This window comes from Panthera onca, chromosome A2 (genome assembly GCF_046562875.1).
Source record: "Panthera onca isolate mPanOnc1 chromosome A2, mPanOnc1 haplotype 2, whole genome shotgun sequence".
NCBI lineage: Eukaryota > Metazoa > Chordata > Mammalia > Carnivora > Felidae > Panthera > Panthera onca.
In genome coordinates this window covers 30867380-30888532 of record NC_138340.1, presented here as the reverse complement: position 1 = coordinate 30888532, position 21153 = coordinate 30867380, and the positions used below count along the sequence as shown (strand labels likewise).

Sequence of the window (21153 nt, the reverse complement as noted above, 5' to 3'; positions counted from 1 at the left end):
AGCAAGGCTCTCAAACTCTTTTCATTTAGCTTCCTTATAGCAAAATGGAGATTAACTGGACATCCACATTGCTTTGTAAGGAGGGATATATGAGTTTTCACAAGTAAAGAACCCAGAATAATACCTGGCATTAGAGAATCTAGTACAGAAAGCTGCTAAAAAGCCAAGACATAAGACCTACCACAATGGTAGGGAGACAGCCTATGACATTGGCATCCCAGTGACTGTTATACACCACGACTTATAAACACTTAAAAATCATTTATTTTCTTCTATCTCCTTTTTTTCTTTTCAAAATTCTCATTTCTTTTTCCTTCAAATGTTTCTTGTTTTTTCCTTTCTCCTTAAACTCCAAGCTTGTCATTTAATCTTGGGAATTTTCTTCGGGGGTTGATAAGAACATTGGTAACATTGTTTTTGGGAGGCTTCGCAATATACATACACTTTCCAAGAACATACAATTCAATGTGAAAGTATTTTTTTATTTCTTTGATGTTTACAAGTAGAGCTTTGACAGGGATTGTTAGGATGTTCTTAAAAATAGTTTTGGGAATATTTGCAATCTCCAATAATTTTATCCTTGTTTTAGGGAACAGTTGCATACATATACTTATAAAACCCTTACAGATGATAAAGATAGGAAAGATCAGATGAATTCTTTCCTATCTTTAATAAAAGTCTGTAATCCAAATTAGACACTACATGCTTGTCATTTTAGTAAATTCTCCAGATGGTCTATAGACCTCATGCCTCAGTATGACAAAATGGCTTTTGTATCTACTCTAAATGAGTCCAAAGAAAACCCCATCCTATTCAACAATTATAACACATTTACTTATTCCTTACCAATATGAACCTTTAAGTCAAAAACAAACTCAGATTAATTCAAACGCGAGACATTGGAAAATTGACCCTTTTGTCACTTCATGGTTGTATTCTCTGCTGGCCAAGGTCCTTTCACACAGCTTGACAAGTGTGTGTGAGGGCACTGCTGGACCACTCAACAGAGAAACACAAATCCAATACCTAAAATTAGATCTTTACTAAATTACACTGCACTGCACTTTTACACCTGCTTGGCAGATAATACCCAGAAGAAAGGTATAATTACATAGGTTCTTTGGCAGAAATAGAAGACAGGTTAAAACCCAAAAAGTCACTAAAAGAGAAGGAAGGAAGGAAAGACGAGAAACAGAGTGGGGAGGGAGAGGAAGAAGACAGAAAATGAAAGAATCCTTTCCCCAAATCATGGTCAGCAGATATCGACAGCTTTCTTAGAAGTGACTTCTAATGAGGATGTACTATGTGCCAGTCACTGTGATAAGCTTCTTATACCACTACAAATTAGTTAGTATTATCCAGAGTTTGCAAATAATGGAACTGAGTCATGGATAAGTTGAAGACTTGCCCAAGTTCATACAGCTAAATGGAAGTGAAGCCAATAATTTTTTTTTTTTAATGTTTATTTTAGAGAGAGAAAGAGAGAGCACATGCACATGAGCAGGGGAGGTGCAGAGAGAGAGGGAGACAGAAAATCTGAAGCAGGCTCTGCACTGGCAGCAGAGATCCTGATGCGGGACTTGAACCCGTGAACTGCAAGATCATGACTTAAGCCAAAGTCAGATGCTCAACCTACTGAGCCACTCAGGTGGCCCTGAACCCAATAACTCTTGAGAGCTTGAACTAATTTTATACCTTCTAATTATCCAAAATATAAAATATACATCGATTATCCACATTCTCTTCTTTTTTTTAATTGTGGAAAGAACACGTGTGGATATCCAGGTTTCACAACATCATTTGCTGAAGAAACTGTCCTATCCCCATTGGGTATTCTTGATAATCTTGTCAAAGATCAGTTAAACATATATGCTTGGGTTTATTTCTGAGCTCTCTACTATGTTCCATTGATCTACGTCTGTCTATATGTCAGTGCAAACTATTTTGATTATTGTAACTTTATATTTTGAGATCAGGAAGTGTGATGCCTTCAGCTTTGTTCTTTCTCAAGATTATTTTGGCTATTCAAGGTCTCTGTGGTTCCATATGAATTTTAAGATTGTTTTTACTATTTCTGTGAAAAATTCTATTGGGATTTTTTAAAGTTTATTGTTTTGAGAGAGAGAGAGAGAGACAGAGAACATGAGTGGGGAAGGGTCAGAGAGAGAGGGAGAGAGAGGGAGAATCCGAAGCAGGCTCTGCACTGTCAGCATGGAGCCCAACGCAGGGCTTGAACCCACAAACTGTGAGATCAGTGACCTGGAGCTGAAACCACTCGTAGCCACGAGTCGGGCTACTGAGCCACCCAGGCACCCTGCCATTGAGATTTTGATAGGCATTGCATTGATTGGAGATTGCCTTGGGCGCTACAGATATTGTTAACATTACTAAATATTCCAGTACACAAATACGCATTTCTTTCCATTCATTTATGTCTTCTTTAACTTCTTTCAGTGTTTTGTAATTTTCAATGTAAAAGTCTTTTACCTGCTTAAGTTTATTCCCAAGTATTCCACACTCTCAGTCATCGTATGTCCTACTAGTTTTCATCTCGCTACTAGTAATTTTTGCAATGTCATTTATTATTGAGGAGAGCACTTTTCCCATTTATTTTCAAGATTTCTAAAGGTTTTATTTTAAAGGATTCCTTATTTTACCTTAGTGTTATAGGTTGTTAAGTACAAATGAGGTGATAGGAGCATGTTTGATTAAAAAAATTAATCAAGCCATGAAGAGGCATGGGGGAACCTTAAATGCCTGTTAAACATTAGAAGTCAATCGGAACAGGCAGCACAGTATATGATTCTGGCTATATGACCTACCAGAAAAGGCAAAACTATGGGGACAGTAAAAATGACATTGTTTGCCAGAGATTGTGGTGGAGTAAGGGATGAATAAGAGACACACAGAGGGTTTTTCAAGCAGTGAAAATACTCCGTTTGATATCATGTGATGGATACATGTCACTTTACATTTGTCCAAACCTATGTTATATATAGTGCCAAGGATGACTGTAATGTAAACTGTGCACTTTGGGTGATTACAGTGTGTCAGTGTAACATCATCAGTTGTAAAAATTCTACCATTCAGGTAGTGGAAGATGATAATAAAGGAAGCTATGCTTGTGTTGGGGTAGAGAGTATATAGGAAATCTCTGTCCCTTCTGTGCAATTTTGCTGTAACCTAAAACTTCCCTGAAGAGAAAATAGTCTTAATTAAAAAAACAAAATGATAGATCTAGCAACCATAGGTTAACATCCTGAAGTTAAAAAAAAAAAAAAAAAGTCCATCATTACTTAGTGCTTTTATTTTACTAGCCAGGGACCCATCATACTCAATGATAGAATAACAAATAACACAATTTTCTACAACTCTTCGAGTAGTGAAATGAATATGGGATTACTTTTTCCTTAGCATGATCTATAAATTAAGCAAGAGAAATGTAATTCTCTCTGCATGGCTTTATTTCTATATGCAGATTAATTAAAGGTAATGTTTTTTTTTGGTCTTATGTATATTTTGTGTGCATTTGTGTTCATGAGAGCTTATGAAGAGAAAATATAAGCACACTAACACTCTGATATCCTTTCTTCTCTTTATGTTTCACATATTTATAAAAGTAATACACATAAAACTTCAAAGAATCTAGAACTACCTAAAGTAAGATTTTTTTTTCCCACCTCCTACTTCTATTGCTTACAGGAATATACAATTTTCTATATAGAAGTATATGGATGCGAATATATGTATATGCATATATATATGAATATATTTTAAAAATATAATGTATATGTTATATCTATTTCAAATGACGCATATATGCTATCGTTAAAAAAAGTGAGTTAATACCATGTATATTATTGCACAACCTACTTTTTTCACTTTAAATTTTAACAGGGTTTTTTCCTTGTCTCCACATACCAATCTACGTCCTTTTTTTCTTGTGGCCAGGTGGGATCCGTATGTGATGACAAGAGCTGTAGCGGCCACCTTGGCGTCAAGGATGAAGGTCATATCTGGAGGATGATAGCATCATCTGATCTTTGATCTGTTACAAGGTAGTACTTTGTTCATGCCATTATGTTTTGGAGTTTGTTAGATTGCCTTAGACTGTACCCTAATAAAATGTCCCTCATTGCTCAGTTCCAGTGGCATCTATTCTGGGAAGCCTAGATTTCCACTTCCTTCAGTCATAAACCAATCAGAACTGGCCACTCTTATCCCAGTGGTCTTTTCACTTTGAAAATGTTTCTTTCAGCTTATAATTCTCTGGTTGTATTCTACTTCTTGTAATGTAATGTCTGATGTTAACAAAGAAGCCTATCTAATATTCCAGACTAAGTTAGGTGCCTTTTTCCTGTGCTATCTTAATACCCTCTACTGCTGTATAACAATTATGATCCAATTTACCTTGTCAGTGTTTACCTGCCCACTATATTATGTAAGCTCCACATGGCAGAATCTTGGCTGCCTCCTGTGTCTCCAACTTCGACAGGAAATGTGGCACATCATAGGCTCACAAAAAATGCTTATTGGATAAATAAATGGTCTCCTTAAAGGTAGGAAATATAGATCAATCATATTTGTAGCCCATTCATTGCTAAGCCTGGTGTCTGGCACCCCTTTGGTGGCCCGTAAATGTAGAATGCAACAAACTAGGTTTGAATGGGATGTTATTGGAAAAGATAGGATGGGCTTAAAACATCAGTTCTGCGAAGGGCCGCGGGCAGGTATTTTTGGTGAACGGGATCTTCAAAAGTCTTGCAAAAAGTCTTACAAAAGACTTACCTGCCAGTGTTTCCATCAATAAATACGTTAACATTTCTTTATTTCTGAGAAATAATCACTGGAAGTAACAGTAAAAAAAAAAAGAACCAGACAGGAATGGCTGTTACATAAATTCTAAGATGAGTCTTCTGTACCTTAAAAGCAGTTGTGTGACTTTTCATTTCAACTCGAAACCTCACACCCACCTTTCCATGGTCAAGCATTTGTGAGCAAATTCATCATTAGTTAATTTCTTTAGGTATGGGGAAAGAGGTTCTACTTACACAAATGGGTTAGAATGGGATCATGAGTAACTTGTTATATCACCTGCAGGAAATTACTTCCCATCTGATCTTTTGTACTTTGTACAAAATACTTTTGTACTTTGATCACAAACTCCACATGTTCCCCCAGGCTCTTTGCTTCTTACACACACACACGTTAATGATTACTGTCTGATTGTTTTCTCCACATTCACATGTGTAAGATCTTGTTTTCTTCACATTCACCACGTGGGTAATATGTTGTGAGCTCAGTGAATATGGAGATGGAACCCCTGTTTGGGGTTCTTGTCTCCTCCCGGACATTAGCCTCTCTCATATTCAGTTCTGCATCAGCTCTCTTGCTGGACAAGAGAGAACTCCAAACTCATAGTCTGCAACACATAAGCAAATCATATCCTAGATTATTAAGAAAACAGAATTTATGCTTATATTTGGGGAAATAGATAAATGGGATACTTAAATATGTAAATGGTTTCTCATTTATTATCATTAAAATTATTTGAAAAATATGTTGTATATTAAATTCACAAATATGTTGTATATTAAATTCACAAATATGTTGTATATTAAAATTATATAGAAATTGAGAGAAATATCTATGGTTGATATGCTAAGTGAAATAAGTCACACAAAGACAAATACCACATGATTTCATTTATATGTGGAATCTAAAGAAATCAAGCAAACTAAAAAAACCCAGACTTTTAAATACAGAGAACAAACTTGTGGTTGCCAGAGGGGTGAGGGTAGGGGATGGGCAAAATAGGTAAAGGGGCTTAAGAGGTACAGACTTCCAGCTATAGAATAAATAAGTCACAGAAATGAAAAGTACAGCATAGGGAATATAGTCAATAATATTGTAATAACTGTATGGTGGCGGATGGTGAAAACATTAAAAAAAAAAAAGAAATTTCTAGGTTGACACAGTGAAGAAACTTCAAAAAATAACATATTTGGGACATTTACTTTGAATCCTCAACAGTTCTATTCAACTCCCCTATATGAAAACAGGTTGATACTAAGTTCTCTAAATTTTCCATATTTTCCACAAATATTTGTATATAAACAGAAGTGATCACAAACACATGTGTTGTATGTATCCAGAATAGATTGACTGATGTGATCAGTACTCTGCAACATGAAATGGAAATTTCCTTAATATCACCCAGGCCTCTCTTTTTGCTGTCTGCATGTCATGTAGTCCTTGACCAGTATCTTCCTCTTTCAGAAGGCTCTGTGGGAGCTCTCAGCCCTCACTTATGACTTGGCATATAGAATCATGAATTAAATTCTATGCTCATTTTATTTGCTTATTTATATGAAGATTGATTATTCCACAGTGTGAAATAATGAACATTCAAGTGATGGGAAATCTGAATTTGTGAAACCATTTGTGGAGGTATTGACTGTTTCAGAATATTTCCACTGAAATGGATGATACTGAACAAATTGCCTTATTTTTTTGTCTCCCATGATTGCCCCAGGCCCCTGAAAGAAACCTCAGACATGATTTTGAATTGCTCTCTCAACAAAAAGTTATAGGTTATTTACAATTTTCTTGATTCTGAAATTTGTAATTTCCAGTCTCATTTAATAATCAAAGTAGCAAAACTGAGTAAAAGTTAAATCCTTCCCTAAGCCCAAACCATGGCGGAGGATGCTGTGGATTGCTTCCCTCTCTCTTTCCTTGCTCCTCCTCTCTCCCTTGCTAACAGGTTTCTGGCAGAAATGAAGAGGGGTCAGTGTCAGTGAGTAGGAAGGCTCCTAGTTGACTGATACTGTTGTAAGTGGCTTCGTTCCCTCTCAGCCTGGAAGACTTTCTCTTTTTCAGAAAGACACTCCCAATCCCTACCATCAGGGACTGCTCACCTGGCTGTCATTGACGTAAGGTGTGTGCTCCTGCCTCCACTGGTAATGTATTCCCTTTGCAGCTTCTTAGGAAACTGGCAGCCCCAGGAGGCTAAGAGGATCCATTACATGTAATGTAACATGTAATGTACATGTAACTGATCCATTACATGTATCTTATGGGTGGTCCACAGAAAAAAACTTGTGAATCCTTTTCCCCAATAAACTTTGAGAGAGCAGCTCACCCCGAGTTTCCATCTTTGACTTTAACATCTGTACCATTAGTTAACCCAGTATATTTCTCAGCAAGTAGCCAGACACCAGCGCACTTTCTCCAATGTGTGTACTGCTGGGTACACACATTGAGCTCCACGTTCATGTCTGTAGGTTTTCAGTGAGCTCAGTGCAGGTCTGTAGTTTCATGCATCAGCTCTTAAAAGCATCCCAGGAGAGCCCAGGGCCATAGTATAATTTTCGTGGGCCCTAAGCAACTTGCCTTCCTGGCTCTTTCTTTTCAAAAACATACTAAAACTTGTATTTTATAACTGCATTGGTGTAAAGATGAATATAATCCAGACTGGATCATATAAATTTTTTCTTCTGATTTTTAAAGGATACTGAAATAGTTTTATGAGCCTCTTCATGCTTCCTAGGCATTGTGCCCCTGGCCTGAGTGGAGAAGCCAGCCGTGAGTAAACCTGCATAGATTTAACCAATATGTTGAACAAGTGAGACTCAGGAGGATGTTGTAACAGAATTTTATTTTTTTATTTCCTCCTACTAACAATTTATTGAGCACCTATCACGTACTAGGCACTGTATTAATAAACACAACAGGTACCTGTTGTTTTCAGCATTTGAATGTTGTCAGATAGGTGATATAAAGGTAGTGAAAAAAATAACAGGGCAATAGTGCTAAAAAAGAAAAAAAAAAAAGAAAGAAAAGAAAGAAAAAGAAACCACAAATGCTTGGACACATTTATGTAATAGATTCTACTCTTGTCTGGGCCAAGCCCCACCTGGGGGAACATGGACGTGTACTTGACTCGGTAAGATATAGATGTGTTTCCTTTCGCGTTAATAATGAGTATGGCAAGGGGCGCCTGGGTGTCTCAGTCAGTTGAGCATCCGACATCGGCTCAGGTCATGATCTCACAGTTCGTCAGTTCAAGCCCCACATCAGGCTCTGTGCTGACAGCTCAGAGCCTGGAGCCTGCTTCGGATTCTGTGTCTCCCTCTCTCTGCCCCTTTCCCGCTCATGCTCTCTCAGAAAATGAATTAACATTAAAAAAAAATGAGTATGGCAAAGTCTGTGTCCACTTGGATGGGGAGCTCTGATTTGGGTCTCTGCAGCATCTGTGAACTTTGGCCAGGTACGCTAGAGTCCATGTTTCTAGACTCAGTTTCTTTATTAGTAAAAAAAAAAAAAAAAAGAAAAAAAAAAGAGAAAGAAAGAGAGAAAGAAAGACTAGAAGAGAAAAGAAAAGAAAAGTTTAGGGGCACCTGGGTGTCCAGTTGGTTGAGTGTCCAACTCTTAATTTTAGCTCAGGTCATGATCCCAGGGTCGTGGGATCAAACCTTGCATCCAGCTCCATGCCAAGCATAGAGCCTGTGTAAGATTCTCTCTCTCTCTCTTTCTCTCTCTCTCTCTCTCTCTCTCTTTCTCTCTATCTCTCTCTTTCTCTCCCTCTCTCTCTCTTTCTCTCCCTCTCTCTCTCTCTCTCCCTCTCTCTCTCCCTTCCTGCCTCCTTCTCTCTCTCTTTCTCTGCCCCTCACCCATGTGTGCGTACGGTCTCTTTCTCAAAATAAAATAAAATAATTTTTTAAAAATTTTAAGAGAAGTTGTCTCTAATGCCCCTGCTGCTCCATAACAATTAAGGAAGTGCGGTAAAATATATTTTTAAGTATTGATAAATCTGATTTAAGTCCATTAAGTGGACAAGCACTCTGACTAAATATTATTTCTTGGAGCAAAAGAAACATCTCATTTATTCAGGAACTGTCTGTTGAATGTCTACTCCACACAAATGTACCAGGGAGTGGACTTACAAGAGTGAATGCATCAGGCAGGTTCCCAGCCCACGTGGAATGTAGAAGTTTGGTGATCAAATACCTTGTCCTCTTCTCTACTTGCTGGTATATTGAATATCATGGACGCAGAAGTATTTATCACTGGCTAGAAAATAATCATCGTTCTTATACCGATTCTTCAGATTAAAAAGGAAAGGAAATTTTGTTTTTTCTTGTTTTAAACAGCACAAATTTCAGTTGAAGAGTGTCATTGGAAACCAAACTGCCGCTGTATACTGTATACTTAAGAATGCGTTTGAATTAGGGGCGCCTGGGTGGCTCAGTCGGTTAAGCGGCCGACTTCGGCCCAGGTCACGATCTCACGATCCGTGAGTTCGAGCCCCGCGTCGGGCTCGGTGCTGACAGCTCAGAGCCTGGAGCCCGTTTCAGATTCTGTGTCTCCCTCTCTCTCTGCCCCGCCCCTGTTCATGCTCTGTCTCTCTCTGTCTCAAAAATAAATAAATGTTAAAAAAAAAAATTAAAAAAAAAAAAGAATGCATTTGAATTATATCTATGAGTTTGAATAGCTCCTGTGTCTTCCTTGGAGGAAGATACCTGTTTGGTCAATAAGCCAGTAATGTGCCCTCCACTGAATTTTAAACATTTCTATATTTTCTGTTAGGAAGGGCAGAACTGGGTTTTGTGTTAAATGGCTAAGTACCACTTACATTTACATTACAAAAAATACTAGACTCTATTTAGCATTCAGTTCTGAGACACAATAAAAAAATACGCATACTCCTGCTATGTGCTGATAGGAGTTGTTTTGGCTTTTAATAAAATTACTTTTTACTTAGAGCACTTCCTCTTAAAAGCTCAAAGATTCACTGCATGCTTAATGGGCATGTGCAACTTTATCTGGAATAATTTTTTCAAAAAGACCTCAAGTCCGGAGAGACTTTCTAATGTATTATTATTTTGCTTAAATTCAAGCATCATGTTGATCACATATCTTCTCTTTTTTTTTTCAATATATGAAATTTATTGTCAAATTGGTTTCCATACAACACCCAGTGCTCATCCCAAAAGGTGCCCTCCTCAATACCCATCACCACCCTCCCCTCCCTCCCACCCCCCATCAACCCTCAGTTTGTTCTCAGTTTTTAAGAGTCTCTTATGCTTTGGCTCTCTCCCACTCTAACCTCTTTTTTTTTTTTTTTTCCTTCCCCTCCCCCATGGGTTTCTGTTACGTTTCTCAGGATCCACATAAGAGTGAAACCATATGGTATCTGTCTTTCTCTGTATGGCTTATTTCGCTTAGCATCACACTCTCCAGTTCCATCCACGTTGCTACAAAGGGCCCTATTTCATTCTTTCTCATTGCCATGTAGTACTCCATTGTGATCACATATCTTCTAATCGTTCCATATTTGTTGCACAGATTACTGAGTTCCTTCACCTTTTAATCTGCCCACCATCAGATAAAATCTCTATCCATATTTTTCTCATTTTATGGAACCCCTGTGTCTTTTGCCCTCAAACAGCTATTCCAGGCTCTAAATTATGAAGGATGTGGAGTGGGTTTTTTTGTTTTTAAGTTTATTTATGAACAAGAGACAGTGTGTGCTTGTGCATGAGGAGGGAAAGGGCAGAGAGAGAGGGAGAGAGAGAATCCCAAACAGGCTCTGTGCTGTCAGTGCAGAGCCCAATGTGGGGCTTGACACGGGGCTCGACGTGGGGTGTGATCCCACCAACTGTGAGATCATGACCTGAGCTGAAATCCAGAGTGGGAGGCCCAACTGACTGAGCCACCAAGGCACCCCTGAAGGATGTGGAGTTTTATATGTGCTAATCGCAAGTAGAGGCAGAACAGCAGAATCACTGTGGTTTGTCTTTGAAGACCAAAAGATAACATGTAAAAGTTATGTGACTTTGGGCAAATTACTTAATCTCTCTTTGTTTTAGTTGTCTGTAAGATTAGGACATATTAATAGAAAATACACTTAATGTGGTTGTTTGAAGATGTGGCAGTTTTGAAACACGACCCCCAAATTCTTTGACACTTTTCTCATCAAAGTGTGAAGCTGATGTTCCCTCCTATTTAATTTAGCTTTAGGGCTACCTTGTCAATGGGATACATTGTGTCACGTTCTGGACTCTTAAGAAACTAGAAGCTTCAGCTTCTCTCTTGTTCTACTAACCAACCCAGCTGCCCGGTCAAGTGAGAAGTCCTAGAAGCTCATGGCCAAACTCACCTGGAGAGGAGTGATCATGAAATATGGGGGACATAGTTCAGCCCATAACACCTAGGTTGCTTCTACATATCCTACAACGCAAAGGACAATCTCCTCCTTGCTAGACATACACACAATAAAGGAGTACCTGGCCCAAAATTTGAACAAGGGCAAGATTCTGGTCTAGAGCCCTGGGTTAGCACAAAACAGGGGCTCAATAAATTTTTACTGAATAATGAATGTGTGGCTAAAAATAAATAACTGAAACAAAGTTTGATAAAATGGTGCTTCCCTGACTACATATCATAAACTCTGATATTTTCTTTTCTATATTCTTAATATTGGTTGCACCCACTAAATTGGTTTTTAAAATCCTGTAGTTCCATATTTAAAAAATTATGATATATAGAATGCTACCACCATGAGTCATTAGAGTGATTTTTAACAGAGAGGCTAAAATTCATTCATCAAAATTATTATTTTAAAGTAGCCTGATAGGAAGGCAATACAGTTGTTCAAATGATGCTGCAGACTTTCAAGAGTTTCAGGGCACCTGGGTGGCTCAGTTGGTTGAGTCCGACTTTCGATTTCAGCTCAGGTCATGAAACTCATGGTTTGTGAGATTGAGCCCCAGTGACAGTGTGGAGCCTGCTTTCGACTCTCTCTCTCTCTCTCTCTCTCTCTCTCTCTCTCTCTCTGCCCCGCCCCAACTCATGTGTGCACTTGAGTGCACTCTCTCAAAATAAATAAATAAACATTTAAAAAAGAGTTTATTTGGGGCAATAGACATTCTTTCCTTCAGAGTTTGTGGAACAATCATGTTATTTTATAGTACCCCACTTGTTTTTTAATTGTAAATTTATTATCTCTATTGAACAACTGTCTTACCATTCTTGACTCTAAATGCCCTTTAGCTGCTATTAAAATTTAAATCCACCCTCAAATGGTGATTACTTGGCACCTGTTACAACAATCAAAATAATATGCTATCCGTTCTAACAGCAATTCAAAACAATGGCTTACAAAATAGTTTTCATGGCTTAGAATAACTGCAGGATGACTTTGAAGGTAGCCATTCTTTTCTGCATATTTAAGTTCTGGTGATATGTTCAGTGTCTATTACCTACATGTATGACCATAGGCTAGGGCATATGAAAATGTATGACTTTGCCCAGTTCTTCAAATCATATGTCCTTGTTCTGATTATCAACACATTTTAAGAAAAACTTTTTGTAGTTTTGTGGTGAGAAAAATTGCGTGTTGACTTTTATAGAAACGATGGAGAAAGAGTTGTTTTCCTTAAAGGCACATTGCAACACCCTTCGTCACTGAAAAAAGAAAACCAAATGAGTTCTCTTTGACAGCTTTATGCCACACTCAAAAGATATTTAAGACCTATATTTTCATCCTTTATTCTGAAATTATTGAAATAAATGCTACATAAATGGAATTCTAATTCAATGTAATGGATCACAAAACATGGTATAAAGATGAAAGGATATTTTATTATGCATTGTAAATATGTTTTATAACAGTAATATATGCTCTTCGTTTAAAAGAAATCTTTAGAAAATGGTATAAAATGAAAAGTCTCAGTGTCTAGAGGAAATCAGTTACTCATTTCTTTCATATCCTTGAAACATTTAGCACATACAACATTTTTATGCAAATGAATGCGTACTTTCAAATTGTTTTTTCCCTCTTTTAATGTAAAATTTATCTTGCAGATCTCACATTGGAGCATATTTGCTTGCCTCATTATTTTCCATACGTATTACTCCATGGTATGTGAAGTGAGAGACTGTCTCATTCCAATAACTAAGGTAAGGAAGACGTTCAATTATCTTTATTTCTCTTTAGCTCAACTTAATTTCATCTCAAGATTCAATTCCCATGGGTGGCCAAAAACGGAATCTCTGCTACTTCAGGGTTTTTCTGCATGGCATTTATCTGAGTTCCATGAGACGTATGTAGAGCAGAAGTCCTAAGACACGAGTGTGGCATCTAACAAGATGTTGTCTTGTTATTGTCATTCTGTGCTGGCAGATGCTAAGATGTCTACTGTTCCTCCTGGTCCTCAAGCACTGCTCCATGTAGATCTCTGTTGATCATCCCTGACTCCTACTCCATTTCCCTTAGATTCTTTGGATCTCCCTGATGTGTCTATGCCACTCTCAGACACACGGGATTACTGAACCATGCTGGCATTTGGGAGCCATTCCTTCCTATTCTGTTTTTTCAGCACTATGTCAGGATGCTGTCAACATTGGTGGTCATGGGAGTTGGCTGGGGGTGGGGGTAGATTCTAGTCCCATGCAGGCCTCTATCTAAGAGGCAGGTTTTCTTTTCTCTTAGACTCAGCAAAATGATCTGTAGCTTTTGTTACTAACCGTCCCTGGATTCAGCCTGAAATGGAAGGCTCCTTTCTAGTGCACACACATGCTCCTTCTGTAACTGCTTCCCTTTTGCCAACCCAGGAAGTTTTTATCTTGGAGGGCAGATAAATAGGTTTCTCTTGTTTACTGCACAAGCTTCTAAATATCAGGGTCTAGGCATTTGAAACTCAAAAGCCAAATGTTCTCTACGTATTTGTCATTTGCATTCTGCTGTGCCATTTGTCCCCTGAAGCAAGGGACCCACTACACCAGGTGAAAAAGATAATCAGTCTTACCCTCCAAACAGGTAATATTACAAAATGTTATCTCGTCACACGTATATATGTCCTATTTATGAAATATAGGTAGTAATTTCTGTTGTTCCATTGATTGCTGTTGCTGTTGTTATAAGCCACATTAACCATCTTCGTCCATTAGCTTGAAAATTTATGAAAGAATATTGACAATAAAAGTCCTAGCTTTGGAATTCCCAGGAGAAAGTGCAAGGGAAAGTATCATTTAAATACTGATGGATAGGACAACATTTCCCCTCCGGAAAGGTTATACCACCACAATCTTGTACAGAAGTGCATACTTCTCTAAAATAAAATAAAATAAAATAATAAAATAAAATATAGTAAAGTAGTAAAATAAAATAAAATAAAATAAAAATTTCTGCTTCTCCATAGGTTTAGCCACTAGGATTTTATCACATATTTAAATTTTTTCAGTCTGTTAACTGCAAGTATTATTTCCTGATTTTCTGATTTTCCACCTTTAATTCAAAGAGAGTTTGGGGCGCCTGGGTGGCTCAGTCTGTTGAGTATCCGACTTCAGCTCAGGTCATGATCTCACCATTTGTGAGTTTGAGCCATGTGTCGGGCTCTGTTCTGACAGCTCAGAGCCTGGGGCCTGCTTCAGATTGTGTCTCCCTGTGTCTCTCTGCCCCTCCCCAGCTCATGGTCTGTCTCTCAAAAATGAATAAACATTGGGGCGCCTGGGTGGCGCAGTCGGTTGAGCGTCCGACTTCAGCCAGGTCACGATCTCGCGGTCCGTGAGTTCGAGCCCCGCATCAGGCTCTGGGCTGATGGCTCAGAGCCTGGAGCCTGTTTCCGATTCTGTGTCTCCCTCTCTCTCTGCCCCTCCCCCGTTCATGCTCTGTCTCTCTCTGTCCCAAAAATAAATAAATGTTGAAAAAAAAATTAAAAAAAAAAAAAATGAATAAACATTAAAAAAATTATTAAAAAACCAAAAACAAAAGAAATTGAACATATTCTCACATTGTTTTAGCCCTTTGCACCTTATGTTCCCTAAAATGCTTATTGACATGAAAAAGATTGTGTTAAATAATCCTAAGGTGGTTTAAATAGAATCTTTTTAAGAGTTACATATTTGTTTATTTTTGTTTTGGGAAATGGATTACATAGAATTTAATGCAACTATTTCCCAGTCTCTACTTCATTTGACAGCAAATAAATATTATATAGGGTTAAGAGCAAAAGAAAAGTGAAAATGAAAAACTGAGTCACCAACACACAGCTAATAATTATGCTCTGACTGTGTTGTAATATCTCCACACTGGAAAGAAAAAGCTAGTTCTTACCAGGATGGTGTTTGTCCCAAGGGTCACATGTTAGCAGCCATGAGAGCTAACAAAGTCAGTAAACGTCCCATGAACATCAGTAAACGTCCCATGAGCATGTGTAATTATGCAAAGATCCCAGTAACTGATTAGTACAATGGATTTTGGTCTCAATGCAGGTGATTGCATAGTGTCCATTTCCCATGTCCTGTGTTGTCACTGCTTCCGAGTTTCCACTAGAGTAGATTTGGTGCCATGTAGGAACTTCAGGAGGAATAAATGAGGCCTGATTGCCAACTGCATGATTAGTTTTTCCACACCTTAATTATGTAACATCCAAAATATCTGACTTTTCAGTCTTCAGATCTTCTTCATGCCCATTTCGTATATTTCTTATTTCATACTTACTTGTATCTTACCAAAATTAGCATACTGTCTTCCAGCTAGCAAGTGCCTTACAATATGCATAACTCCTTAGAACCACCATGCTGCCCCTTTATCTTGATACTTGCTACCATGCCCTGATGCCATACTATGTGCCAGGCAACTCTCCTGGCTAATTGTCATCACCCCCATTTTACAAACAGAGCCGGAGGCTCAGGAAAGGCTGAACAACTTGCCCAGAGTCAAAATCCAGTAAATTCCAGAATCAGCTTTAACAGGTTCTGGGGGTTCTGATAAATTCTGCAAGGAAAAAGGAGGGAGATTTTTAACATGAGCTGGGCAATTTCTCGAATAGACTTTGCTACTTAACAGCTAGCCACACCAAGGCCTACTGTACGTTACTTTGCCTCTGGGCAGCTAGCTGTTCCTTCAATGTTCTGACCAGTTCTGTTTAATCCTGTTTAAAAATTCTAAGGATGAGTAAGGCAGCCTGCATTACCTGACCCTCTGACAATTTTTCAAACTTGGACAAAGACGCCTTAGGAGGAATAGACTAGATTCCTGATTCTCCACCCCATCTTTTGGACTCATTTCCCCCATGGAAATGGTTCTGGAGGGATCATTTCTCTGCTTTCTGCTCCTTCAGTCACCCCTCACAGTCTTCAGACACTTCATCTCACCGTATTTAGCTGACTTACAGAGTGAGCTTGGAAAGGGGCTTTCCCTCAAGAGGCAGAAAGAGAAAGAATGGAATTTGGGAAGAAGGGATTGAGAGACAATTAATCCTGGAAGGAGGCTCATTGGTAGTGGAGGTGTTGGAGTTAGATCTGGATAATGGAGCCCTTGAAAATATCTCAAGAACACAGGAGTTTGAGGAAAGCAATGCTCTTCAGGTAAATGTAAATTGAACAACTTTTCGGGATAGCACTTTGGCCAGATTGTCACAATCCATAGCCAGAGACCTCAGCCACTGAATTCCATGCCTCATAACTCAGCCCAAAGCAAGCCTGAAAGTCTAGCCCCTCATTATCCTTATGAAAAGTAATTTTATTTGGGGGTTTAAAACAGGGAGAGTAGCCCTCATATGACCTGGAGGCTTTAGACTGCAGTGACCGATTTAATATCCTCGTTTTGCAAAACCTAAGTTTCACGAAGGTAAAGCAGCTTGTCCAGGACAACCCAGAAAAAGAAGTATTTCTGCTTACATTATGATTTTTGACTACTATTAGAAGAACATTCCAGTTTAACATTTGTGATCCATTTAATACATAAATGTTGCAGAAAATTCAAGTGTCCCTGAGAAGCATTTTCCCGTTTGAGAGCTAACACTTCCTGAACTAAGCACAATACCGGGAGCAGTGCTATACCTGTCTGCAATATTTCACTTAATTTTTACAATATCCCTGGGAAGAAAGAAATTGTAGAAATCCCCATTTTATAGCAGAGAAAACAAAAACTCAGAGATTTTAAGTACTTTGTCAGTTGCTAATATGTAGCATCTTACCCAAGTTTTCAAATTCCAAAGCTCAAGCAGGCTCATAACTTGTGTTACATGCTGAGTTGCTACACAGCATTGGCAATATTTAAAAGGAATCCAGGGCCACACCTCAGAGGGGCTTACATTTGCTGTTCCTTCTCCTGGAATGCTTTTTCTCTGATACACACAAGGTTTAAACTTGCACTTAACTCATGTCTCTGCTCAAATGTCACCTTATCAATAGTACTTTCTGACCACTTTGTATAAAATACGCCCCCCCCACCACCTACCAACACTTCTTATTCCACTTACTCTCATTTTCCTACATAGAAATTATTATCATGTGACATACCATGTTTGTACTTCTGCATTGTATGTCCCTTCGCTCAGAAATGTAGTCTCCATGAAGTCGGGAGCTGGAGTCTGTTCCCCAGATCTCCAGGACCTAGAAGAGTGCTTGCCACACAGTAGATGCACACTAAATATTCGTAGAATGAATAAGTGAGTGAGTGAGTGAATGAATGAATCAAGCAAGTACATCCCATCTCCATCACCAGTCTCAATACGATATCTATCACAGAAGCATCTGGGGAATTCCAGGCAGTGTGATTGAAAAGGTATCTGATTTTTTTTAAAAGTCCAGTTGAATAAAAGAATATTGCATTATGTCAGTGGCTGGTATTAAAGCATAAGAGGGCATAAACTTGCTCTTCAAGTACTGACAGCTGGCAGAAGAATGCTCAAGTCTGCTCTCCTTGTCTGTCCTTCTGCTCCTTCCTCCTCGCATAGCTGTGTATATTCAAGAGTCACTGGGGACACTCAATCTGAGAAATGTAGAAACAGCATTTTTTTTTTCCTTTTCGTAAGCCAAACACTTATTCCCAGTGGGTAACATTTAGCAATGAAGTGGTTTTTTTTGATGCTAGCACTTATCAGTGTTTCAGAAATATATGGTGTAATTAAATTACTCAAAGGTTGTGCTTTAATCAGGAGCAAATTTAATGAACAATTCAAGCTGTTCATTGTTAGGAAATGGGAAGAGATTGACAGAATATTTTCATTACAGCCTCCAGAGTCATCCAGAAGAGGGTGCTAATGTTCTTTATGAAATATACCAAACACAAATACACTCACACTCACTCCACAAAGCTTTCTTACATAACTGGTCAAGTGATACTAACTATATATATGCACTGAACGTTAAAAAGAAAATGTATACACATAGGCAGCTCAAGAGTCGAAATAATTGCTTATTGATAGCACAAAAATTTCTTATTTTAAAGTTTTATTTAGAGAGAGAGCAGGGGAGAGGCAGAGAGAGAAGGAGAGAGAGAATCCCAAGCAGTCTCCGTGCTTACAGCAGGACTCGAACTCACAAATCATGACATTGTGACCTAAGCCGAGATCAGGAGTTGGATGCTAAACCAACTGAGCCACCCAGGCACCCCGATAGCACAAAAAGTTTTTAAAAGTTAGGACAGTTTATTTTCTTTATTTTTTTTTTGTTTTTTTCCCATTTTTATTTAAATTCCAGTTAACATACAGTGTAATATTAGTTTCAGGTGTACAATATAGTGATTTAACACTTACATACAACACCTGGTGCTCATCCCAGCGTGTGAACTCCTTCATCTCTATCACCTAGTTAATTCATCTGCCCTCCCAACTCCCATCTGGTAACTATCAGATTGCTCTCTATAATTAAGAGTTTGCCTCTTGGTTTGCCTCTCTATTTTTTCTCCTTATGTCCGTTTGTTTTGTTTCTTAAGTTCCACATATGAGTAAAATCATACGGTACTTGTCTTTCTCTGACTGACTTATTTCGCTTAGCATAATACTGTCTGACACCATCACTTTGTTGTAAGTGGCAAGATTTCATTATTTTTTATGGCTGAATAATATTCTATTACATATATACACCATTTCTTCTTTATCCATTCATCAATCAGTGGACATTTGGGCTGTTTCCATAGTTTGGCTATTGTAGCTAATGCCGTTATAAGCATTGGGGTGAATGTATCCATTTGAATTAGTGTTTTTGTATTCTTTGCGTAAATACCTAATAGTGCAATTGCTGGATTGTGGGGTAGTTCTATTTGTTTTTAAATGTTTATTTATTTATTTTGAGAGAGAGAGAGAGAGAGAGCGCGCGAGCATGAGTGGAGGAAGTTGCAGAGAGAGAGGGAGAGAGAGAATCCCAAGCAGGCTCCATGCTGTCAGCACAGAGCCCTATACAGGGCGCAATCTCAGTTTCAAAATTAGGACAGTTTATAAAATCTACCTCAGTTCTGGACACAGTAGTTAACAATTGACTACACTACCACCAAAAATACTTTCTATCACCAAAAATGCCCAACAGAGTTAATACTATAATATTTCATTAAACCATTAATCTCTATGAAGGCTAATAGATGAATAAAAAATATTATGGCTAAAATTTAATATTATAGATAATTATATATTTAAAATGAAAGTTAACAAACACTCTTCATTTGATCAATAGCATATTCTTCTTTCAGATGCTTTTCTTTTGATGGTAGATAAAGATGACTAGTAGTTATTGCTTAACTGTAATTCAAGAAAAATTATATAGATTCTGGTTATCTACATTAGACGAAAACAGATTTAACATTGACATCTTTTCTGGTTCACTTGGTCAAAAATAAGATTTCAGAGAAGATGAAGTTTCTGTGAACTAAGTAAGTAATTCTCAAAATTCTTTTCTGCTTGTGCTTTACAGATAGAAGTTGAAGATAGCCAGGGCAAAAACACCTTTCACTTATGTTTAAAATGTGCCCTAATTTTTTTTCCTTATCCTAGGTTTTCTGAGCTGCTGTCTTTACAGTTCAAGCAATTTGTATTTTGATTATTTCTATGACGTGAAGCAGTGGCAAACTGTGAATTTTCTGTGGGCAAAACAAATGCAAATAAGAAGCTTTCTAGGTCTGCCTAAATGAGTTACTTAGAATACAAATAAGAAAATCCATGCTGAAAGACCGCTAAAGCTATTTTTACATTCCTCTATTAGCTTCTGGGCAGAGTAGCTTTGAGAGGACGTAGGCATTGCAAAAAAGCTCGATAGATAGATGGTCTTAAGTAAAGTTCGAGCTTGTAGAACAGGACTCTGACTGGAAAGAAGCACTGCCTTTGCATGAAAGAGGGGTCAGCTCAGTCATTGCCACACAAAACGTACCTGCCGCTTTCAGGCCTACGTTGACTAGCAAACTGAAGTGGAGGAACTCAGGCAGACGGAAGAGTTGGAGAACCATGCATCCTCTGCCTGTTGTGTGCATTGCAGGATGCTACATTTCCTGTGCTCTCTTGCCGTCTGTCTAGATGGGTTTCACTAATGGAAGGCTCTAGTGGAAGCCCGGAGAGCTAGGGAAGGATAAAAGCCAGGATATCCCCCACTGCTCCTGGCTCTGTTGCAGGTGGCAATGCCGAGAGTTGCTGCAATACCAGTGTGGCTCCAGTTCCTAGAGGATGTCGCTCCCTTCGATGATCTCAGTTCCCATTAGACAGGCCCACCAGGTGACCCTGACTCCTAAACTCTGGTATAGCCACCTCCTGCTTTTGTCACTCCAGCCCTAGGTGAGTGGGAGCCACCTTGCTTTTGCTAAACATAAGGTTGCTTCATAGCGCTCTTTGGTTCTTTAGCTCTTCCATCAGTAAATAAGCAATTCCTGGTACTGGATTTTTTTGTGTGTTTGAAATACTTAAAGGGCTCTTGTTTTACTGATACAGAAGACCATCTTTTGTGCTGTAGAAATATTTGGAAAGGAATCACTGTGCCAGTTTAACCTGCATATTTTCTTTTGCAGCTTCTTTAACTCAGTCTGGTTTGGCATTGAAAAACCAAGATTTGGTTAAAAACTATCTGCTCTACCAGTTTCTGCTGTGCTCACCACACACAAAATGACCACATACATAACTCTGAGGAATTTATGACAATGTGACATGTCTGGTGTGGCTATTTTTAACACATATTCTGTATTATTATTCAACTCTTTAAATGTTTATGGATTATTAAATGCATCTATCAGGAAAGAAATAAACAACCCCCAGCTTCATTCCTGATGAAGAGACCTCTGGATAGAATTATGTCTCACCATTTTGAATACATTATTCCATTGTCTTTTATCCATTATTCCATATCTATTTGTGAAATGGGGTTAGCAACAGCTAACTGTTC

General features: G+C 38.3%; 1 long non-coding RNA gene across 2 annotated transcripts in view; it reads left to right on the top strand.

Moving 5' to 3' along the window:
• The window catches only part of LOC132678723 (uncharacterized), an 81953-nt gene that overhangs the window by 5814 nt on the left and 54986 nt on the right, over positions 1-21153 (top strand). For both annotated transcript variants that reach the window (XR_009609752.3, XR_009609753.2), the window contains exons 2-3: positions 3952-4058; positions 12871-12966. This is a non-coding gene — a long non-coding RNA (uncharacterized LOC132678723). The remainder of the gene's footprint in view (positions 1-3951; positions 4059-12870; positions 12967-21153) is intronic.